The sequence below is a fragment of the Coregonus clupeaformis genome, chromosome 6 (genome assembly GCF_020615455.1).
Source record: "Coregonus clupeaformis isolate EN_2021a chromosome 6, ASM2061545v1, whole genome shotgun sequence".
In the NCBI taxonomy this organism is placed as follows: domain Eukaryota; kingdom Metazoa; phylum Chordata; class Actinopteri; order Salmoniformes; family Salmonidae; genus Coregonus; species Coregonus clupeaformis.
In genome coordinates this window covers 15,942,410-15,967,876 of record NC_059197.1, presented here as the reverse complement: position 1 = coordinate 15,967,876, position 25,467 = coordinate 15,942,410, and the positions used below count along the sequence as shown (strand labels likewise).

At 43.1% G+C, this 25,467-nt stretch overlaps 1 protein-coding gene across 1 annotated transcript in view; it reads left to right on the top strand.

Moving 5' to 3' along the window:
• Nucleotides 1-25,467, top strand: part of LOC121567747 (CUE domain-containing protein 1-like) — a 52,191-nt gene continuing 26,724 nt past the window's right edge. The window contains exon 1 of the mRNA XM_041877991.2: nt 1-308. The gene's annotated coding sequence lies outside the window, so the exon portion shown is untranslated. The remainder of the gene's footprint in view (nt 309-25,467) is intronic.

The window sequence follows — 25,467 nt, the reverse complement described above, 5'->3', positions numbered from 1 at the left end:
GCTACTCTCTCTCTCGTGTGCTCACTACTGTATTTCTCCGCTAGGAAGCTGTGTTGTTCTTCGTTTCTGGGACAACATGATGCAGGCTCTGTGTCTCCGACCGACAGACATTTTTTCCATTGCTCTGGTTTACTATCAGCCAACACAGGGACAGTTTTGTGGAGAGCCCTCCGTTGCAATAATTCGGACTATCAAAACACGGTCACTGAACAATCATCCACAATCTGTTTGTCACTAAAAAAAAACATTCACAGAAGAAATCACGGTCGTAGCTCCCCTTCGGAAACCATTTGTCTGCTTTTCAATGAGTAAGTAACATTGACTACATTTGATTGTTGTTTTCCAGCTAGCTAGCAAGTTATGCTATCAGGAATAACCACACTAGGTAACGCCAGCTAATGTCCATAAAAAAAACAACTAGCTAACTGTTTTAAAACAGACAACGAAGTAACGTTTTAGGTGTTCACAATTTACTAAGATTATGAATAGCTAAAGGACACTGGGTAAGGTGAACCTTGATGGATTGTCCATGTTTTCTATGGTGGAATGTTGGAATTGTGAGTCAGCGAGGCCCTTCTGAACAGCAGCGTCCCAGGATTGCACCATGGCACAGTTGTAAAAAATAGAACTTGGCCAAGGGTTAACGTTAGTTATAAAAATATGTTGTTATGTCCCGAGTAGCTAACGTTACGGTTAGTTAGGTAACTAGTGAACAGAGGTGCTTGTTTGCCTTAAATGCTATCGCATTCGCTTCACACTTTAGATCAACTATAGTATTTTTCCGCTAGCTAGCTAATTCCCTTAACGCAATCCACTTCACAAAGCTAACTAACGTCAGTTAGCTAGCTAAATCAGTGAATGCAAGTTAACGCCTGCTGTCTTCACGAGCAGTAAATGTCAGAGAATGTTTTAATATCGTAAACTCAAATCCTAAACAAACATCATATAAAGGTAACTGCCAAAATAAAGGAAACACTTGAGTAAATGAGGGATACAAAGTATAATGAAAGCAAGTGCCTCAACACAGGTGTGGTTCCTGAGTTAATTAAGCAATTAGCATCCCATCATGCTTAGGGTCATGTATATAAATGCCCAGTTGCCCATTATTTTGTCTACCATGGCTAGAAGAAGAGATTAAATTGTATTGGTCACATACAGGTATTTAGCAGATGTTCTTGTGGGTGTAGATCTCAGTGACTTTGAAAGAGGGGTCTCAAATGAGCATAGGGGGTTTAGTGTGTGTGTCTGTCACCAGATCTTAACCCAATTGAACAATTATTGGAGATTCTGGAGCTTCATCTGAGTGCGTTTTCCACCACCATCAACAACATACCAAATTATGGAATTTCTTGTGGAAGAATGGCGTCGCATCCCTCCAATAGAGTTCCAGACACTTGAAGAATCTATGCCAACGCGCATTGAAGCTGTTCTGGTGGCAAGTGGTGGTCCAACGCCCTATCAAGACACTTTATGTTGATGTTTCCTTTATTTTGGCAGTTACCTGTAGTTGACAGGAATTTGTTCATAAAGCATTCTAGCAGCATGTGCCTGATTTTTGTCAGCAACACAAACCAAGATAGCTGCCAGAGCAATGATGTGATGGTTCACCATTAATAAAGCCACATTGTAAACATTTATTTACCATCAATAAGATGCAGGGCCTTACATAATCTCACACAGAATATTATGAAAGTAAACATGTGCCAACAAAGCTTTCACAATAAAATGGCAAGTTAGGCTATTATTATGGAAGAATAGGTCCTATTTATCATGAATGTGTCCAAAATGTGTTCTGTCTGTCATTCTTACACTGTGCCAGCTACTTCTAAACAGTGCAACATTATTGATGGTATTCATAAGATGTTCAAGCATGTCTGTGTCAAGGATGATAACATTCTCATGTAACACAGACTGCTCTGATGTTGTGTCCAAAACAACTTGGCTGCTTTGATGCCACTCTGTAGTCTGAACTGATGTTCGAATCCATAAATATTCCTATTTACGTGGTCTAGAAATTCTTTACCTTGCCAAGGATTTCTAGGTTTCAAAATATTCCGGGTCAAGAGTTTGTTCACACCTTGGGCTCCTCGTCTTTGGTTGACTCCTTTCCATAAAACCGCTTCAGAAGACAGCCCATGAATTGCCCGGTGAGGCTGAACAGAACTCACCACCATGTTTCCAGATGAATGTCAGAAGCGCTTATCATTCATTAGAAATGTTTTGGACCGCTGCCTATGGCTTGAGAGATCACAGGGATGGTATTCTGAAGGTTTGCACTGCGGTTGGCCTCTCTCTCTCTCCTCCTCTAATGATGACCCAGAGCGTGCTAAAGTAACTGCTTGTTTTGGTTATAATTTTCCCACATCTTTTGAAAAAGTGCAAGTTAGCAATACTGTGAAGCCAATCGTGTGGTTGGTGGATGGATCCACAATTTCAAATTAGCCTATGTTCAGTAATAGGTCTACTTTACTTAGTGTTGCCTGTGTAGCAGCGTTTCTGTTAGCCGGCAATTGCAGGCTTTTGCCCCCCCCCCGTTAAATATAACTGTTGCCGGCCAAAATGAGCAGGAGAAAAAAATCCATCGCAAAATTATGCTTTTTATTCATTAATGGAAATACCAGTCGGTTTATAAACATTTGACCGTCATGCTTAACAGTCAAAGGTTAATTTGCATAATTGAGTGGAATTAAATTGGCCTGTGTATTTTCGGTAGTCATCATGTATCTTATTTATCCAACAACTATCACACGCACACAGCATACAGAGCCTATTCTGAGCGGGATTTCTCCTGCAACTTCTCAGCTGGTTGCTGCTGGAGTAAAACATGCTTTTATATGCCCATTCATTGAACAACAATTCTAAATGCAATCGCATGTTAAAAACAGTTTTGTTGCACAATTAAAAATAGCTACTATTTTTTTTTCTCAACTGGTAATTGAAGAGCGCCTCCCATTCACCATTCTATTGCACGCAACAGGCTATCAGCGCGTCACCCACCACTTTACAATGTGAGCTGGATTGCAGTATGCATCTTGAAAACATGTCACGCCCTGGCTCTGGGGACAATGTTATGTTGAGCCAGGGTGTGTAATTCTATGTTTGATTTTCTATGTTGGTCTGAGTGACTCCCAATCAGAGGCAACGAGTGTCAGCTGGTTGTCTCTGATTGGGAGCCATATTTAACTGTCTGTCTTTCACGTTGTGTTTGTGGTTTCTTGTTCCGTGTTGGTTGATTTATGTAACCAGGGACGTCTCGTTTCATTTTTGTTGTTTTGATCGTGTGATCATCATTCAATAAATATATAATGTTCGCATTCAACGCTGCGCCTTGGTCTCTCCATGACGATCGTGACAGAAGAAACCACCTAAACCAGACCAAGCAGCGTGTCCAGGAGCCATCGCTGGCAGATCTCCGTGGCAGCCTCGACTGGGTCAAGCCTAGTGAGGAGCAGAGAGGGTGGACTTGGGACCAGTTGAGGAGGAGCTTCGACTGGGTCAAGCCCATTGAGGAGCTGAATGGCGAGAGTTGGAGACAGAGGAGCGAGAGTTGGGCGAGAACGATGGAGGCCCACGGGGAGGAGAGACCCCCAGAACATTTTTAGGGGGGGGCTCACGACGTCGGGGCAGCAGGAGGCCGCGATAGAGCGGTCCAGCGGGTTGGCAGAGGAGGCCGCCAGGTTACGGGAGTCACTGGTCACCAGGGGGAAGGAGGTTGTAGAGGCACGGCGAGAGGTACTGGCGTGTGTTGCCAGTCCGGTCCGGCCTGTTCCTGATCCCCAAGTAGGGCCAGTGGTGTGTGTTCCCAGTACGGTCCGGCCTGTTCCTGCCACTCCCACCAAGTCAGTGGTGCGTTTCGTCAGCCCGGCGCGGCCCGTTCCTGCTCCCCGCACCAAGTCAGAGGTGCGCGTCGTCAGCCCGGTCCGGCCCATTCCTGCTCCCCGCACCAAGTCAGTGGTGCGCGTCGTCAGCCCGGTCCGGCCCATTCCTGCTCCCCGCACCAAGTCAGTGGTGCGCGTCGTCAGCCCGGTCCGGCCCGTTCCTGCTCCCCGCACCAAGTCAGTGGTGTGCTTCGTCAGCCCAGTCCGGCCTGTCCCTGCTCCACGCACCAAGCCTACGGTGTGCGTCGTCAGCCTGGTAAGGCCCGCTCCTCCTCCACGCACCAAGCCAGGGGTGCGCGTCGTCAGTCCAGCACAACCCGTGCCTGGGTCATGTCCGGAGCCGGATCCGCCGCCTAGGCGGAGTGCCCACCCGGTCCCTCCCCTGTGGGATTTAGTTGGCGTGGTCGGAGTCCGCGCCTTTAGGGGGGGGTACTGTCACGCCCTGGCTCTGGGGACAATGTTATGTTGAGCCAGGGTGTGTAATTCTATGTTTGATTTTCTATGTTGGTCTGAGTGACTCCCAATCAGAGGCAACGAGTGTCAGCTGGTTGTCTCTGATTGGGAGCCATATTTAACTGTCTGTCTTTCACGTTGTGTTTGTGGTTTCTTGTTCCGTGTTGGTTGATTTATGTAACCAGGGACGTCTCGTTTCGTTTTTGTTGTTTTGATCGTGTGATCATCATTCAATAAATATATAATGTTCGCATTCAACGCTGCGCCTTGGTCTCTCCATGACGATCGTGACAAAACATATTTAATTATTTGAAACCTGAATGTTTTATTTTATATGATGAGGCATGTCTTACCTTGCTTCAAAGTAGCCTATAGGCAAAATCCTACCATCTAAACGTGGAGGCAATTCTTCTATAAAGACACTATAGTTGGGGAATATTACAATTTATCCAACCATTTCTACCATTCTGCATGCCAGTTATGAATTTCATATGCGCATTTTCATGGAACAGTTTTATTTAAATAAGAACATTTTTGTTTCTCAAAATTGTTGTCAAGTGGTTAATCATAAAAATCTGAATTAAAATTATAAAAATGTAAAAGTTAAAATTCAACTAATGTGAGATCACCAGCCTCTGCCATATGGACACATTGATACACCGTGATCCATTGGCGGCTAAAGAAATAAGCCCATGGAACACATAGCCTATAGGCCAATTCAGCAGATTGGTGATTATCGAGGGGGAGATTGTTGGAAATATTTTTCAAATAGCTTACTCTGAGGAACTAACCCCCCCGCGCCTCTCTGATTCAGAGGGGTTGGGTTAAATGCGGAAGACACATTTCAACTGACTAGGCATCTACCTTTCCCTTTATAGTTTTAATATACAGTTGAAGTCGGAAGTTTACATACACTTAGGTTGGAGTCATTAATGCTTGTTTTTCAACCACTCCACAAATGTCTTGTTAACAAACAAACTATAGTTTTGGCAAGTCGGTTAGGACATCTACTTTGTGCATGACACAAGTAATTTTTCCAACAATTGTTTACAGACAGATTATTTCACTTTTAATTCACTGTATCACAATTCCAGTGGGTCAGAAGTTTACATACACTAAGTTAACAGTGCCTTTAAACAGCTTGGAAAATTCCAGAAAATGATGTCATGGCTTTAGAAGCTTCTGATAGGCTAATTGACATAATTTGAGTCAATTGGAGGTGTACCTGTGGATTTATTTCAAGGCCTACCTTCAAACTCAGTGCCTCTCTGCTTGACATCATGGGAAAATCAAAAGAAATCAGCCAAGACCTCAGAAAAAAAATGGTAGACCTCCAAGTCTGGTTCATCCTTGGGAGCAATTTCCAAACGCCTGAAGGTACCACGTTCATCTGTACAAACAATAGTACGCAAGTATAAACACCATGGGACCACGCAGCCGTCATAACGCTCAGGAAAGAGATGCGTTCTGTCTCCTAGAGATGAACGTACTTTGGTGCGAAAAGTGCAAATCAATCCCAGAACAACAACAAAGGACCTTGTGAAGATGCTGGAGGAAACAAGTACAAAAGTATCTAAATCCACAGTAAAACGAGTCCTATATCGACATAACCTGAAAGGCCACTCAGCAAGGAAGAAGCCACTGCTCCAAAACCGCCATAAAAAAGCCGGACTACGGTTTGCAACTGCACATGGGGACAAAGATCGTGTTTTTTGGAGAAATGTCCTCTGGTCTGATGAAACAAAAATAGAACTGTTTGGCCATAATGACCATCATTATGTTTGGAGGAAAAAGGGGGTTGCTTGCAAGCCAAAGAACACCATCCCACTGTGAAGCACGGGGGTGGCAGCATCATGCTGTGGGGGTGCTTTGCTGCAGGAGGTACTGGTGCACTTCACAAAATAGATGGCATCAAGAGGATGGAAAATTATGTGGATATATTGAAGCAACATCTCAAGACATCAGTCAGGAAGTTCAATCTTGGTCGCAAATGGGTCTTCCAAATGGACAATGACCCCAAGCATACTTCCAAAGTTGTGGCAAAATGGCTTAACGACAACAAAGTCAAGGTATTGGAGTGGCCATCACAAAGCCCTGACCTCAATCCTATAGAAAAAGTGTGTGCGAGCAAGGAGGCCTACAAACCTGACTCAGTTACACCAGCTCTGTCAGGAGGAATGGGCCAAAATTCACCCAACTTATTGTGGGAAGCTTGTGGAAGGCTACCCAAAAACATTTGACCCAAGTTAAACAATTTAAAGGCAATGCTACCAAATACTAATTGAGTGTATGTAAACTTCTGACCCACTGGGAATGTGATGAAATAAATCATTCTCTCTACTATTATTCTGACATTTCACATTCTTAAAATAAAGTGGTGATCCTAACTGACCTAAGACAGGGAATTATTACTAGGATTAAATGTCAGGAATTGTGAAAAACTGAGTTGAAATGTATTTGGCTAAGGTGTATGTAAACTTCCGACTTTAACTGTATTATCATTCATAATGATGTTAAAAAAACACTTTCCTACCATAGCCGCGGGACGTAGGGGTGCTGAGGGTGCTGCAGCACCTCCTGATAAATCGCTCCATCAACATCATCAGGACAGAGAAACCAGAGACATGTTCACATAGGGCACTCCAAACAAAAGACAAAGAAAAAATTGACAAATCTCATAAATTATGTTTATGAAATAAACCAACACTTTTTTTCTCACAAGTGTAGCAGGTTGTGAACTCTGCAAACAACATTTCCACTCTGAGAATGAAAATGGTAAATAACTGTAGTTAATACATGCATTAACAGAAATGTATGTAACCAAATTACGAAGATTAACGGTACAGTTACTACTGATGACATGTAATGGGGAATTTATTTAAAAAATCATCAAAGGGCAATTAATTAATTATTTGAAACCTGAATGTTTTATTTTATATGATGAGGCATGTCTTACCTTGCTTCAAAGTAGCCTATAGGCAAAATCCTACCATCTAAACGTGGAGGCAATTCTTCTATAAAGACACTATAGTTGTCTTTATAGAAGAAAACGCTCATCCAGAGGCGGCGCTCCTAGTGGCCAGGGACTTTAATGCAGGGATACTTAAATCCATTTTACCAAATTTCTACCAGCATGTTACATGTGCAACCAGAGGGAAAAAAACTCTAGACCACCTTTACTCCACACACAGAGACGCGTACAAAGATCTCCCTCGCCCTCCATTTGGAAAATCTGACCATAATCCTATCCTCCTGATTCCTGCTTATAAGCAAAAACTAAAGCAAGAAGCACCAGTGACCACATCACCAACAAACTAACATGGTCCAAGCACACCAAGACAGTCATGAAGAGGGCACGACAAAACCTATTCCCCCTCAGGAGACTGAAAAGATTTGGCATGTGTCCTCAGATCCTCAAAAGGTTCTACAGCTACACCATCGAGAGCATCCTGACTGGTTGCACCACTGCCAGGTATGGCAACTGCTCGGCCTCCGACCGCATGGCGATACAGAAGGTAGTACGTACGGCCCAATACATCACTGGGGCCAAGCTTCCTGCCATCCAGGACCTCTATACCAGGCGGTGTCAGAGGAAGGCCCTAAAAATTATCAAAGACTCCAGCCACCCTAGTCATAGACTGTTCTCTCTGCTACCGCACAGCAAGCGGTACCGGAGCGTCAAGTCTAGGTCCAAGAGGCTTCTAAACAGCTTCTAACCCCAAGCCATAAGACTGCTGAACATCTAATCAATTGGCAACCCAGACTATTTGCATTGTTGGTAACATTTTAGGTATTCTTTCTTAAAACTGCATTGTTGGTTAAGGGCTTGTAAGTATGCGTTTCACTGTAAGGTCTTCACCTGTTGTATTCGGCACATGAGACAAATAACATTTGATTTGAGACAGCAGCTGAGCCATTCTGGAGAGAGACTCACCTACTTCTTTTGCAGCACACCCCTTCTTCTTGTCTAAATTTTTGTTAAATTATACTCGAGACACATTATTGTCACATGTATTTTAGATGCTTTTCACTGACAGCTGCAACTCAATAATCAGCTAGGCCTATTGCCACGCGCGCTGCCCAAATTGTGGGCTTCCCAGCATAGGCCTACGAGCTTGTGATTGGAAACATTCCACATCAATTTGTTAAAATAAGCTATGCTTTCTGCTGAAGTATTTTATTTATTTCTGTATAGACCGGAGTAATTATAATTAATTTATCAAATGTTTTTTCATTTACTTCCCTATTGGACCCACCGCCATGTAATTTCTCTCCTGTTCTATTGGTTTTCCAGAAGCCAAAGGTACAACCCTAGTCATATTAGCAACCCATCCCAGTTGTTGCATCTTTAGATTCCCCCTCTTTCTACGTTTCTAACAGAGAATTTATCGGTCACCTATGGAAACGCTATCAGTTGCGCTGTTTAGAATGGTGTTTTCTTTGGTGCGCTGTTTAGATTGGTGTTTTCCCGTGAATTGCGTTTTGGCAAATGTTTGAAAGTGACGTTTTATTGGCTGCTTCGTTACATTAATGATATATTCTGTTAAGATGCATTACCATAATCTAAATGTGATTTGTCATTCTGAGCACTGTGGGTGGACGCCCTAATTGGTTATGCACCCAATGCATATGGCTCCGGTAGATTTATCAAATGGATGGTAAATAAAAATCTTCTTGGTCATGTTGTTCGGTGCCACATTTTACTAACGGAAACCCTGCTGTGTAGTAACACTGTTATTACATTGTTACATAGTACTTTAGTAATTGCAATGTTATTGCATACTAATGAAGTTGAGTGGTTTGTGTTAGGTCTGTACGTTTTTATTTCTATCTGCAATGAATCCCCCATGACCTCAGGATCTCTGTCTCTTCCCACAATGCCAATGGTCTGTCCATCAATGGGATGATAATGCGTTGCCTAGCCACCCACAGATCAGAGATAAAGACTGATGGAGGAGGAGGCATGTTAAGAGAACCTGACCCCCATCTTCTCCTTTATGGCTGCTTGCCCCAGCTAGGTGCTGCCACTCCCTTCCCCCATCACAGGGTCCCCAGTTTGCATATGGCTCCTGAGTCCTGACCCTCTGTTTGGCCCTCCCAGGGGATGCTGGGAAAGGCAGGCAGACGTGCCAGAGTGAGGTCCATCTGGGGAAAAAAACGTCCATCTCACCCCTGTTGTCCCCTTCCTCTTCTGTCACCCCATGGTAATCAGTGGTCATGTGATGCCACATGGGAACATTCTCCTCTATCCCAGAGTTCTGTGTGGATAAAGGGGTTGAACGAGTTGGGCGGGGCCCCACTGACTAGTATGGTCTGTCTATGGGCTGTTTTCACTACTTGCTGTAGCCCTACATTGATTTAATCTCTCTGTTTTATCAGGAAATCTTTCAGTTAGTCTTAGTAACCATGGTATTAACGTACAACGTTCTGACTGTAGAAAGTTTTGTTCTATCACTCTCTTCTGTGTTTAAAACAACTTAATATAAAGGTGCTTTCTGCTTTGCCAGTAAAAAATAAACACGTCATTTATTTGCCATTTCACTGAAGGGCATCTCAAGCGAACTCTTCCCTGGGTTGTGTTGTGTGAAATTAGCTCTATAAATCATCTCAGTGAGTCGTTCAACTCTCTCCCTGGGGTAGTAGGAGGTCAAAACTCCCTATTCCCCTGCGTGACAGATGGCCCAGAAAGGGCCTGCTATAACCATTATTGTCATTATTAGTTTTATAGCGTGTGTTCTGACAGATGCAGCAGACACACACATTTAAGGCTTCCAGGAAGAGGAGGAAGACAAATGGGAGATGGGGGGTTGAAATTTCCAGTAACGTTTTCACTGACATCGATGTGCCCTCCACTCACTCAGTCACACACACACACTCAGTCACGCACTCACTCACATTCTATCTCTCCCTCTCTCTCGCTCTCCTCCCTCATTCACACACACTCTTCCTCCTCCTTCCCCAGAACCAGGTAATTGAACAGAAGGATTATGTGTTGTCACTGTGACAGTAGTCACTAGGCTTTGGTTCAGTGCTCTGTTGTCTCTGCTTTGTCCCACTCCCATCATGCTTATGGGTCACAAGTGATTACTGTGATTGGTTCAGGGGGCAGGCAGTGTTTCTTCCTTATTTTCTTACGTTTTGATTTTTACCTCGATGACCTGGAAGTTGGAACAAATCCTCAATCCTACGCTGCTGTTCAAATAAATTATTGGTCGCGTACACATATTTTGCAGATGTTATCGCAGGTGCAGCAAAATGCTTAATGTTTCTAGCTCCAACAGTGCAGTAAACACTGAATGTACAAAACCTTAGGAACACCTTCCTAATATTGAGTTGCACCCCCATTTGCCCTCAGAACAGCCTCAATTCGTCGGGGCATGGACTCAACAAGGTGTCGAAAGCGTTTCACAGGGATGCTGGCCCATGTTGACTCCATTGCTTCCAACAGTTGTATCAAGTTGGCTGGATGTCCTTTGGGTGGTGGCCCATTCTTGATACACACGGGGAAACTGTTGAGCATGAAAAACCCAGCAGCGTTGCAGTTCTTGGCACACTCAAATCGATGTGCCTGGCACCTACTACCATACCCCGTTCAATGGCACTTAAATAATTTGTCTTGCTCATTCACCCTCTAAATGGCACACATACACAATCTATGTCTCAATTGTCTCGACTTAAACATACTTATTTAACCTGTCTCCTCCCCTTCATCTACACTGATTGAAGTGACATCAATGCGGGATCATGGCTTTCACCTGGATTCACCTGGTCGGTCTGTCATGGAAAGAGCAGGTGTTCCTAATGTTTTATACACTCAGTGTACCTGACAATACAAAACAATACACGTAAAAATTAAGAAATATTAGAACGTTATTATTGGGCCTATAACAAGAAATGTTAATGTAACGTGTGTATGTGGCATGTAAGTTGTGGAGAAGCAGTGTATTCCACAGACAAGACTAGGAAAAGAGAACTGGGGCCAGTATGAAAAATGTATGCACTCACTAACTGTCTGTAAGTGGCTCTGGATAAGAGCGTCTGCTAAATGACGTAAATGTAAATGATAGGGGTTCAACTCCACAGGAACTGCACTTCATTGAAAATGAATGTGTGACCAAAGGCAATTGCTGTTCTGGTTTCTCCTTGTACATTAAAACTCCATATTTCTCAGGTCCCACTGCTGACTTTGGTTGCTAAAAGCCTCTGTGCTTCTGGTGTGGAGGAGGCAGTTGGAGCCAGACATGTCAGACTGTGTGATTTATTACACACCACCTCGCTATCATTTGGTCTTGGCTCCTCTTCCCTATCACTTCTGTCATCCCGCCGCCAAGATGTTGTGGTTGGCTGGGGCTGCATGAGCAATGTGCAAATTATGCAGCGTTGTTGAATGTAACATTTCCTTTTTTATTCCGGAAACCTCTTTTTAGGTCCTCTGAATAATGACAAAACGACCTTCTTTAGAATCATGTTAAATGATCTACAGTACCAGTCAAAAGTTTGGACACACCTACTCATTCAAGGGTTTTTCTTAATTTTGTACTATGTTCTACATTGTAGAATAATAGTGAAGACATCAAAACTATGAAGTAACACATGGAATCATGTAGAAACCAAAAAAGTGTTAAACAAATCAAAACATATTTTATATTTGAGATTCTTCAAAGGAGCAACCCTTTGCCTTGATGACAGCTTTGCACACTCTTGGCATTCTCTCAACCAGCTTCACCTGGAATGCTTTTCCAATGGTCTTGAAGGAGTTCCCACATATGATGAGCACTTGTTGGCTGCTTTTCCTTCACTCTGCCTCCGACTCATCCCAAACCATCTCAATTGGGTTGAGGTTGGGGGATTGTGCACCCCATCACTTTCCTTATTGGTCAAATAGCTCTTACACAGCCTGGAGGTGTGTTGGGTCATTGTCCAGTTGAAAAACAAATGATAGTCCCACTAAGCGCAAACCAGATAGGATGGCGTATCGCTGCAGAATGCTGTGGTAGCCAGGCTGGTTAAGTGTGCCTTGAATTCTAAATAAATCACAGACAGTGTCACCAGCAAAGCACCCCCACACCATAACACCTCCTCCTCCATGCTTTACAGTGGAAACCACACATGCGGAGATCATCTGTTCACCTACTCTGCGTCTCACAAAGACACGGCAGCTGGAACCAACAATCTCAAATTTGGACTCCTCAGACCAAAGGACAGATTTCCACCTGTCTAATGTCCATTGCTTGTGTTTCTTGGCCCAAGCAAGTCTCTTCTTATTATTGGTGTCCTTTAGTAGTGGTTTCCTTGCAGCAATTCGACAATGAAGGCCTGATTCACGCAGTCTCCTCTGAACAGTTGATGTTGAGGTGTGTCTGTTATTTGAACTCTTTGAAGCATTTATTTGGGCTGCAATTTCTGAGGCTGGTAACTCTAATGAATTTATCCTCTGCAGCAGAGGTAACTCTGGGTCTTCCTTTCCTGTGGCGGGCCTCATGAGAGCCAGTTTCATCATAGCGCTTGATGGTTTTTGTGACTGCACTGTCGTTTCTCTTTGCATATTTGAGCTGTTCTTGCCATAATATGGACTTGGTTTTTTACGAAATAGGGCTATCTACCTTGTCACAACACAACTGATTGGCTCAAACGCATTAAAAAGGAAAGAAATTCCACAAATTAACTTTTAAGAAGGCACACCTGTTAATTGAAATGCATTCTAGGTGTCTACCTCATGAAGCTGGTTGAGAGAATGCCAAGAGCGTGCAAAGCTGTCATCAAGGCAAAGGGTGGCTACTTTGAAGAATCTCAAATATAAAATATATATTTGTTTAACACTTCTTTGGTTACTACATGATTCCATATGTGTTATTTCATAGTTTTGATGTCTTCACTATTATTCTACAATGTAGAAAATAGTAAAAATAAAGAAAAACCCTTGAATGAGTAGGTGTGTCCAAACCTTTGACTGGTAGTGTATATTGTGAGCCTTTCTGTCTGATACTTAGGCCAACAGACTGTGTCTAGAAGTGTCTTGTGAATGTCTCTAATGTATTGACTGACTGTTTGTGGCATATATTTATATTCTGCTCTCTGACATTGCTCGCTCTGATATTTCTTAATTTCATTTTTTTCAATTTGCATGTATTGTTAGGTATTACTGCACCGTTGGAGCTAGAAACATAAGGATTTCGCTGCACCTGCGATAACATCTGCAAAATATGTGTACGCGACCAATAAAATGTAATTTGATTCCATATCAAGACCTCTGGTGATAGTCCCAGAGTGTTAAGCAATTACCTTTCTCTCGACTCACAGCATCTCGCCCCCTCCTCGCTAAAGGCGTCTCTCTTCTGCTTCTGTTGTGGAAGGGTTATCTCATCTGACAACTTCCTGTTATTTGACCTGTTTCCCATTTCTTCACAGTGATTGAGGCCCTCTATCTGTGGCACCAAAGTCTCACCAAGGCCAATTGTTTCCAAAATAGGTTTAGGTTTCACAATAGATAAATATGACACACAGAATTTGGGAGAAGGTTAGGCCGTTACAATGTTTTTTTATTGATCACATGCAATGACTTGTTGTAGCTTTTTACCCTTCTAATGGATGGATGAGATTTGATTTAGACTACTATGCCATGTAAAATAATTATTGAAAAAGAATAATGCTACAAACTTAATAGCCAGTTAAGTAGATGCATGCAGGGCTGGTGGGCATAAAAGATCACAGTGAAAATATGATTACCCTGAAAGGCCTGTAACTTGTACATCAAAGCCACATGACTGAATAAATGTTATGTTTATGGATTAATCTTCAGTACAGTCAGGCCATGGCTGGATGCTCCTATTGTAATGCTACACGGTGCTCTGTTGTTCTAATGGGGATAGGGATCATGTCTGGGTCAGGCTCTGTTGAAATAGACCCTTTCTGGTTGCGTTTGGGCTCCTTTGTCAGCTATGAAAACAAGATGAGATGGGAAGAGGTCTTGTTTGCAGAGGGGCGTAGAGTCCACCCCCTGTGCCATGGAATCACCCCTATTGGAAGTCTGGGGGCCCCTGGGCCTGGCGCCACTGTGAAAACCTGGTAGCAGTGCAAGAGTTCATTGTGTGGGGCTAAGTTAATACACAAATTAAACGTAGACTTGGATGGATTTGATAATGAGGGCCACCATATTGTTTTACTTGGATGTTTTCCCTGTGGTCCTCATGCTTCTTTAATATCAACAGACGTTTTGAACGATCAATGAACTATTTGAATCGGACTTCACTCATATTAGTACATTTATTGTGTACTATTGATTTTCTGCTTCTTTAAAAGAGGTTCTAGTGAGTGAGTCGGTGATGACGCTACTGGCACAAGCACTGGATTCAAAGCCTGCTTTTCAAAATTGTGTTTTTAAGAGCTGCAACATCTGGCTGTCCTGCTTGGCCAACATGCAGGCAGGATATGATCCCTTTTTTAATTCACATCATGTGCACAATCTGAGAATGCTTGCTATACATTAGACACAGTAAAGAGAAAACGAATGTGTGCATGCCGTGTGTACGTTTTATCATTCTCAAAAGAGCTATGTATGTGTGCCTGTGTGCAGCTTTTGCCCTGTGACATGGCTGTAGCTAGGGCTGGCGCAATTACCGTATAACCGTGTAGCCTAACCGACGGTTATGGATGAAGACCTACATGAAACTAAAACAACCCTCATAACGTATTTAAAAAAATAATAATAATAGTGGAACGAACAGCTGACTGAAGACAGAACCGCCAGGCATTCGTGCGGATGAGTTTGTTTCTGCTGTTACATGGACTCTACAAAGTGATGGAGCTTTGTTGCTCCTTTCTGAAACAAGCAAGTCTGGTAGCTTAGGCAACACCCCCCTCCCTGCAGCAGCACATGCAGTCAGGAGCGGAGGAGAGGAGAAAATGTGTTTTTTTTACGGTGACCGCGGTCATTTGGCTAAACAATAACCATCATCCAAAATTCCATGACTATCACAGCCCTAGCCAGAGCCGGCTCTACGGGGTGGCAAAGCCGGGCATAGACTCCCCAGATAGAATTTGTGCCCCCCCCCCACAGTTTTGTTTTGTTTCCCCATGAACATAACAAATGGTATAGGAATTACAATGCCCAGTTTTGCCAATGTAGCGTTGTTGGGCCTGACAGTAGTGCAGACGGGGACAGAGCCTATGCTGGGTGTGCGCTCATGATCTGGGGGGGGGTGGGTAATAATGTAATATTTAGTAGTTTAAAAATTAAGGGTTTTTTTCTCAGAGGGGAAAAAAGTTGTTAACTTTTTCAGACAGATACAGCTAATAATAGGCTAGCTACTAGCTTCGTTAAGTTTTGTTAGCGGCAAGCTGAATAATTATAGCTGGTTAATCCGCATGGATGAAAATGGCTGGGCACTGCCAAGAGCAACGGAGGACCACCATGTCGAGTGCGATGCCGAGCTCACCGAGCAGCATGCTGGCCTGATCACCAAGGTTGAGGAGCCTAGCAGCAAATGTAATAACCGCCCATCCCCCACGCTGCCTCTTGACCAACAAGATGGAGAAGAGCCAGGGCCTAGCACCAACAGCACGAGGGTAACATCACAACAAGCTCCGTTACCCCAGCCACTAGCATCTGACCACCTGTTGGCTCTAACCAAAACTGAACCAGGGGAAGCAGAGTTTATTGTTTCTTGCAAAGTGAAATCGCAACCACAGCTAGCAACAACAAATGGACCTTACTCAGTGTTCTTCAAAGATACGGCGGGCCTTTGTCAGCAATGCCGTCTGTGCTGTTGGCACTGAAACATGGATTTGGATTAACATTTGGGACATCTACAGCAACGTGCGAAAAGTCTTTCTCCACTCTGAAGAACGTATAGCAGTGAACACAGATGCAGCATGTTACATCAACGAAAAGCCCAGCTTGTCCAGCTGGCATTTGAGAGGGACCTGACAAGTACATTTTCGCCTGGAAAGAGAATGGAATTAAACTTCTCATGAGGTTCAACACCGCATGGAGGAGGCTGCAACTCGTCTAAATGGTATTATAAACTGGGTGGTTCGAGCCCTGAATGCTGATTGGCTGACAGCCGTGGTATATCACGGGTATGACAAAACATTTTATTTGTACTGCTTTTTACTGCTAATTATGTTGGAAACCAGTAACGCGTTGCGTCGTGCCTAAGAACAGCCCTTAGCCTTGGTATGTTGGCCATATACCACACCCCCTCGTGCCTTATCGCTTAAAGCTACAACCTTTATGGCCGTGGCCTCCATGCCAAAATTAGTAATTCATTGGTTTTCCCTCATGTAAATCTACTGGTTGTTTTGGATTTTATTTTATGTAATGTATAGTTGAGGCCTTTTTGCTTTTTACTTCAATGGATCTATTAGATTTTAACGGTCATTGCTTGCTTTTGCGGGTCTAATTGCTATTAATATATATAGAGTTTTGCTTTATTTGACGGGTATAGGGACAATGACCAATGTAGCCTATTGGTTGTGCTCTGAGGTGATGCTAAAATTGACAGTGCATTTAACGTTATCCTTTCATCGCACAGACTGGTGGTAGCCTTCTGTCCATGGTCCTGAATCGATGGTTACGGTGTGTGCTGTTTTAATGAGCACATCTTGGGCTACCAGTCTTCGTAGGGTTTCTCTTCAACATCGCGTGTTTTCTTGTGGCAAAATGACAGTTGTTGTGTACATGGCTGCATTTCAGATAGGCCTCCATTTTTGTATGTAGGACCAATACCGTTTGTTTCCTACTAAAACAAGTAGGCAGACTTTCACTCATTATTAATGTGCATTACACAGTCATTGTGTGATAGGCTACTGTAAAAGTTATGTCAATACTATGAAAACGAGACAGCCTACATTTTCGTCCCCTCCCTGCTCTCTTGCTATTTTGTGTGTTGCTTTCGGAATGGGCATTTACTACTGCCATGTAGGAAATTTCACATCAGGTATGGCTATAGAATATGCACTCAGATTGATTTAATTTGCTTTTCTGAAAATATTGCGCACCTAGAGAAGTGTCGACAAATTCGACAAATGTAGCCTGTAGTTCTAATGATTGAAGTTTAAGCTATGAAGCCTGTAAGAATCTTTTGATAAGCTAGTGGTGCTCATCCTGTTCATGTTGGTAGGCGTAAATGATGTGTAGGCCTACTGCAGTTACGGCTGCATTTTGTATACACATGTAGTAGTGGGGCGCATATCTTTCTTGTGTTATTATATAAAGCGATGGTTGTTTACATTTCAGGTATATTTTGGTACTTTTGAGCAGTAGTAGAACCAATCTACCTTTTTTTGTGTTATTAGGGCTCTAAAGCAATACTAGTTGTGCCCCCCCACCCTAGCTGTAGCCCAGGTGGATGTACGGGATCTATCTGGCTCTTTCATGCAGATGGCTGTTATAACAGCCGTTGAATCCTGAGAGGTAACCAGGGTGAGTTTGTTGTTGTTGTTGTTGTTATTTTTGGGCCTTGAGAGTGGGGGAGGGGGACTGCAATCTCTGCCTCAGTCTGCCTGCCCCTCTGAAGAAAGTTGGGCGCCACTCTTTCCAAATGGCTGTTGAACACGTGAAAGGCACAGGGCAGGACTGTGAACTAGCTGGTCCTGTTGGGAGAATGAATGGCACAGCACCGATGGAGGGAAGATACTATAGTTAGCCTAGCCAAGACTCAATGGCCTTTCAGTCACGTGTCTGTGAAAATGTAAGCCTATAGAGTATTGACATGGGCAGTTTTACTAAATCACCCACAGAAATGGTAAGGGACTACAGTTTGTCTACAGAGATGATCCGAGATTTGCTATGAGGCCTAATCCAAAAATAGATCTAATGTCATTCTTGTGTTCTACTACCACTTATGCCACTTATAGAGTGTGAATTTATCATAGCTGAAATTATATTTTCACCAGTAATTGGAGACATATACAGTACCAGTCAAAAGTTTGGACACACATACTCATTCAAGGGTTTTTCTTTATTTGTACTATTTTCTACATTGTAGAATAATAGTGAAGACATCAAAACTATGAAATAACACATATGGAATCATGTAGTAACCAAAAAAGTGTTAAACAAATTCTTCAAATAGCCACCCTTTGCCTTGATGACAACTTTGCACACTCTTGGCATTCTCTCAACCAGCTTCACCTGGAATGCTTTTCCAACAGTCTTGAAATACTATTTATGGTGTCAACAACTACTTGGAGAAGCTTTCACCATACCCAGTGGTAGCAAGCGATAAAGATCGGTGGCTAGATATTGGATGTGATAAAGTGATGTTATCAAAACAAACCCCAAGTCATTGATATGAGTGTTGAAGAAGAATGAACACACACATACAGTACCAGTCAAAAGTTTGGACACACCTACTCATTCCAGGGTTTTTCTTTATTTTTACTATTTTCTACATTGTAGAATAATAGTGAAGACATCAAAACTATGAAATAACACATATGTAGTAACAAAAAAAGTGTTAAACAAATAAAAATATATTTTATATTTGAGATTCTTCAAAGTAGCCACCCTTTGCCTTGATGACAGCTTAGCTGTCTCTTGGCATTCTCTCAACCAGCTCCATGAGGAATGCTTTTCTAACCGTCTTGAAGGAGTTCCCACATATGCTGAGCACTTGTTGGCTGCTTTTCCTTCACTCTGCGGTCCAACTCATCCCAAACCATCTCAATTGGGTTGAGTTCGGGGGATTGTGGAGGCCAGGTCATCTGATGCAGCACTCCTTCTTGGTAAAATAGCCCTTACACAGCCTGGAGGTGTGTTGGGTCATTGTCCTGTTGAAAAACAAATGATAGTCCCACTAAGCCCAAACCAGATGGGATGGCGTATCGCTGCAGAATGTTGTGGTAGCCATGCTGGTTAAGTGTGCCTTGAATTCTAAATAAATCACAGACAGTGTCACCAGCAAAGCACCCCCACACCATAACACCACCTACTCCATGCTTCACGGTGGGAACTACACATGCGGAGATCATCCGTTCACCCACACCGCGTCTCACAAAGACACAGTGGTTGGAACCAAAAATCTCCAATTTGGACTCCAGACCAAAGGACACATTTCCACCGATCTAATGTCCATTGCTCGTGTTTCTTGGCCCAAGCAGGTCTCTTCTTCTTATTGGTGACCTTTAGTAGTGGTTTCCTTGCAGCAATTCAACCATGATGGCCTGATTCACACAGTCCCCTCTGAACAGTTGATGTTGAGATGTGTCTGTGACTTGAACTCTGAAGCATTTATTTGGCCTGCAATTTCTGAGGCTGGTAACTCTAATGAACTTATCCTCTGCAGCAGAGGTAAATCTGGGTCTTCCATTCCTGTGGCGGTCCTCATGAGAGCCAGTTTCATCATAGCGCTTGATGGTTTTTGCGACTGCACTTGAAGAAACTTGAAAATGTCTTGAAAGTTTCCATATTGACTGACCTTCATGTCTTAAAGTAATGATGGACTGTCGTCTTTGCATATTTGAGCTGTTCTTGCCATACTATGGACTTGGTCTTTTACCAAATAGGGCTATCTTCTGTACAGTGGGGAAAAAAAGTATTTAGTCAGCCACCAATTGTGCATGTTCTCCCACTTAAAAAGATGAGAGAGGCCTGTAATTTTCATCATAGGTACACGTCAACTATGACAGACAAAATGAGGAAAGAAAATCCAGAAAATCACATTGTAGGATTTTTTATGAATTTATTTGCAAATTATGGTGGAAAATAACAATACTTTGTTATATACTCTTTGTTGGCAATGACACAGGTCAAACGTTTTCTGTAAGTCTTCACAAGGTTTTCACACACTGTTGCTGGTATTTTGGCCCATTCCTCCATGCAGATCTCCTCTAGAGCAGTGATGTTTTGGGGCTGTCGCTGGGCAACACGGACTTTCAACTCCCTCCAAAGATTTTCTATGGGGTTGAGATCTGGAGACTGGCTAGGCCACTCCAGGACCTTGAAATGCTTCTTATGAAGCCACTCCTTCGTTGCCCGGGCGGTGTGTTTGGGATCATTGTCATGCTGAAAGACCCAGCCACGTTTCATCTTCAATGCCCTTGCTGATGGAAGGAGGTTTTCACTCAAAATCTCACAATACATGGCCCCATTCATTCTTTCCTTTACACGGATCAGTCGTCCTGGTCCCTTTGCAGAAAAAACAGCCCCAAAGCATGATGTTTCCACCCCCATGCTTCACAGTAGGTATGGTGTTCTTTGGATGCAACTCAGCATTCTTTGTCCTCCAAACACGATGAGTTGAATTTTTACCAAAAAGTTATATTTTGGTTTCATCTGACCATATGACATTCTCCCAATCCTCTTCTGGATCATCCAAATGCACTCTAGCAAACTTCAGACGGGCCTGGACATGTACTGGCTTAAGCAGGGGGACACGTCTGGCACTGCAGGATTTGAGTCCCTGGTGGCGTAGTGTGTTACTGATGGTAGGCTTTGTTACTTTGGTCCCAGCTCTCTGCAGGTCATTCACTAGGTCCCCCCGTGTGGTTCTGGGATTTTTGCTCACCGTTTTTGTGATAATTTTGACCCCACGGGGTGAGATCTTGCGTGGAGCCCCAGATCGAGGGAGATTATCAGTGGTCTTGTATGTCTTCCATTTCCTAATAATTGCTCCCACAGTTGATTTCTTCAAACCAAGCTGCTTACCTATTGCAGATTCAGTCTTCCCAGCCTGGTGCAGGTCTACAATTTTGTTTCTGGTGTCCTTTGACAGCTCTTTGGTCTTGGCCATAGTGGAGTTTGGAGTGTGACTGTTTGAGGTTGTGGACAGGTGTCTTTTATACTGATAACAAGTTCAAACAGGTGCCATTAATACAGGTAACGAGTGGAGGACAGAGGAGCCTCTTAAATAAGAAGTTACAGGTCTGTGAGAGCCAGAAATCTTGCTTGTTTGTAGGTGACCAAATACTTATTTTCCACCATAATTTGCAAATAAATTCATAAAAAATCCTACAATGTGATTTTCTGGAAAAAAAAAATCTCAATTTGTCTGTCATAGTTGACGTGTACCTATGATGAAAATTACAGGCCTCTCATCTTTTTAAGTGGGAGAACTTGCACAATTGGTGACTGACTAAATACTTTTTTTCCCCACTGTCACAACACAACTGATTGTCTCAAACGCATTAAGAAGGAAAGAAATTCCACGAATTAACTTTTAACAAGGCACACCTGTTAGTTGAAATGCATTCCAGGTGACTACCTCATGAAGCTGGTTGAGAGAATGCCAAGAGTGTGCAAAGCTGTCATCAAGGCAAAAGGTGGCTATTTGAAGAATCTCAAATATAAAATATATTTTGATTTGATTAATACTTTTTTGGTTACTACATAATTCCATATATGTTATTTCATAGTTTTGATGTCTTCACTATTATTCTACAATGTAGAAAATAGTAAATTTTTAGGAAAAACCTTTGAATGAGTAGGTGTGTCCAAACTTTTGACTGGTAGTGTAAGTGGAGTTCTCTGACCCTAAATAATCTTGCAGCAGGAGATTAGAATGTCCCACGTACAGTATGATGGCCCCAGATGGAATGCTGGGGCCTGTTTGTCATGGGGACAGACGAGCCTGGGACTCGTAATCGTGTTGGGAGCTGGAGCCTACCATCTGAAAACACTGTAACCCTTGAGTAATGAGATCTGTTCTCCACTACATACATTGAGGGGAAAAAAGTATTTGATTCCCTGCTGATTTTGTACGTTTGCCCACTGACAAAGACATGATCAGTCTATAATTTTAATGGTAGGTTTATTTGAACAGTGAGAGACAGAATAACAACAAAAAAATCAAGAAAAACACATGTCCAAAATGTTATAAATTTATTTGCATTTTAATGAGGGAAATAAGTATTTGACCCCTCTGCAAAACATGATTTAGTACATGGTGGCAAAACCCTTGTTGGCAATCATAGAGGTCAGACGTTTCTTGTAGTTGGCCACCAGGTTTGCACACATCTCAGGAGGGATTTTGTTCCACTCCTCTTTGCAGATCTTCTCCAAGTCATTAAGGTTTCGAGGCTGACGTTTGGCAACTCGAACCTTCAGCTCCCTCCACAGATTTTCTATGGGATTAAGGTCTGGAGACTGGCTAGGCCACTCCAGGACCTTAATGTGCTTCTTCTTGAGCCACTCCTTTGTTGCCTTGGCCGTGTGTTTTGGGTCATTGTCATGCTGAATACCCATCCACGACCCATTTTCAATGCCCTGGCTGAGGGAAGGAGGTTCTCACCCAAGATTTGACGGTACATGGCCCCGTCCATCGTCCCTTTAAATGCGGTGAAGTTGTCCTGTCCCCTTAGCAGAAAAACACCCCCAAAGCATAATGTTTCCACCTCCATGTTTGACGGTGGGGATGGTGTTCTTGGTGTCATAGGCAGCATTCCTCCTCCTCCAAACACGGTGAGTTGAGTTGATGCCAAATAGCTCGAGTTTAGTCTCATCTGACCACAACACTTTCACCCAGTTCTCCTCTGAATCATTCAGATGTTCATTGGCAAACTTCAGACGGCCCTGTATATGTGCTTTCTTGAGCAGGGGGACCTTGCGGGCGCTGCAGGATTTCAGTCTTTCACGGCGTAGTGTGTTACCAATTGTTTTCTTGGTGACTATGGTCCCAGCTGCATTGAGATCATTGACAAGATCCTCCCGTGTAGTTCTGGGCTGATTCCTCACCGTTCTCATGATCATTGCAACTCCACAAGGTGAGATCTTGCATGGAGCCCCAGGCCGAGGGAGATTGACAGTTCTTTTGTGTTTCTTCCATTTGCGAATAATCGCACCAACTGTTGTCACCTTCTCACCAAGCTGCTTGGCAATGGTCTTGTAGCCCATTCCAGTCTTGTGTAGGTCTACAATCTTGTCCCTGACATCCTTGGAGAGCTCTTTGGTCTTGGCCATGGTGGAGAGTTTGGAATCTGATTGATTGATTGCTTCTGTGGACAGGTGTCTTTTATACAGGTAACGAGCTGAGAGTGCTCCTAATCTCAGCTCGTTACCTGTATAAAAGACACCTGGGAGCCATAAATCTTTCTGATTGAGAGGGGGACAAATACTTATTTCCCTCATTAAAATGCAAATCAATTTATAACATTTTTGACATGCGTTTTCTGCATTTTTTTGTTGTTATTCTGTCTCTCACTGTTCAAATAAACCTACCATAAAATGTATAGACTGATCATTTCTTTGTCATTGGGCAAACGTACAAAATCAGCAGGGGCTCAAATACTATTTTCCCTCACTACTTAGAGAGGAGATGCATTTTGTCATTTTTTATCTCTTTTTCTGTTGTCATCGTGTTCCTACATATTGAAGCCAGATTAATTCATGATCATCCCCTCCTCTCCATTTTCTGCTTGGCTGTGTTAATGTAGGCCAGCTTAAAGGGCTCCAGCATCAAAGTGAATGACTGGCTGCATTTAGTCATTCAGAGTCTGTTGCTCCACATAATTACTTTAGAAGAGTGTAGTCCATCAGATGGTGACTTCCTAGTATTCTATCATAGGGTAATGTCTTTTTTCTTCTTACCAGCTCTATCACAGTGAGTGTAATGGATGGAAGGTAAGCCCAGGTCTGTTGACCAGGACAGCGCTGCTGATTCTGTCACGCCCTGGCCTTGAGAGGCCGGTTGTCTTTAGTTGGTTTGGTCAGGGCGTGAGAATCTATGCTAGAAATTCTATGTTTATGTTCTAGGTATTGTATTTCTATGTTTGGCCGGGTGTGATTCCCAATCAGAGACAGCTGTCGCTCGTTGTCTCTGATTGGGGATCATACTTAAGTAGCCTGTTTGCCTACCTTAGTTGTGGGATCTTGTTCCGTGTTGGCTTGTATGTGTATAGCCGGAGGACTTCACGTTACGTTGTTTATTGTTTTGTTGTATGTTTATTGAGTAAATAAACATGTGCTGCGTGGTATGCGAACCTTGTTCTGACCCGTCTCTCAACGATCGTGACAGATTCGTTTTGTGCACTGTGTGTCGGGAGACAGCCACAACCACACATACAGACCCAGGAGGACAAAGAGCAATGGATTCCATGCTAAATATAGCAGGTTCCTGGGTGCAGATGAATATGGTCTTGTTGATGTGAAGAGGTCTGTGTTTGAGGGAGTCCATGGCTGGGTTCAGTGCTGAGACGTGCACGCTTCAGGCCTTTATATACATAATCAACTTTCTGCCAAAAAAAGATGCAGGTTTTCATAATCTTGTGCTGCTGGTACAAAAACAGGGTTGTTGAGCCCGAAAGAAGGAAGCTATAATATGTTTATCCGATAGGGAAGTGTTTACAAGTTTTTGGTCCCGTAATGCTGACAGAAACAGTTTTTCTGCATGTATTTTCATAGTCCAGAGATGGATCAGATGCAGAACTTATAATATTATCAGCTAAATCAGCATTCTTTATTGGAAAGTGAGGGGGATTGATCCTCTGTAGTCATCCCCGATTGTATTCTAGCGCTTAGTAGTCATAAGGAAGAACAATGATGTTTGCTGGCATGATGATGTGAAGGCATGTTCTATCATAAAGCGCTTTATCATATTGTCTGACATCCTGTTTCCTGGCTGGGCAGTGATGTCCTTGCCTGGGGAACCCAGTGTTTGCAAGCTGCCGGACGGTGACCCGCTCTTTCAGGAGCACGAAGCAGGAAGTCAACTCTGTATGGTCGAATGTGACCTCAACAGACAAGACCAGAGCACACATGCTACACAGAGGGTAACATGGTAGAAACCCACTTGAATTCTTGACAGACATCTCCCATCGACAGGTCAAAAGAGTTGATGCATGAAGTAGATCAAAGTAAAACACTTTCCAATTCATTTGGATTCCAATTAATTGGGCAAATAATCTCAGTAATTAGAAGGTATGAAGAGATTTTGCATGTCACTCCTAGATGTGAAAGTGCCCCCCTTTTTTTCTCGCTACTCCTCGGTTGCTTGTTTCTGGCACATACATATTCACACCTAACAGTCCCACACACTTGCGAGAGTTGGGCTCAGTTCAGTGGATCAAGGTTTATGCTGTGACGGTCCATAGTGAGAGAGTGTGGTGCAGTGTGTACTGGCTGTATGCCCTGAGCGAGGTACTGTGGAAAGGTGTTTTACAGGCCAAATGAAATGAAGTTCAAAGAAGCCCACAGCAGTGT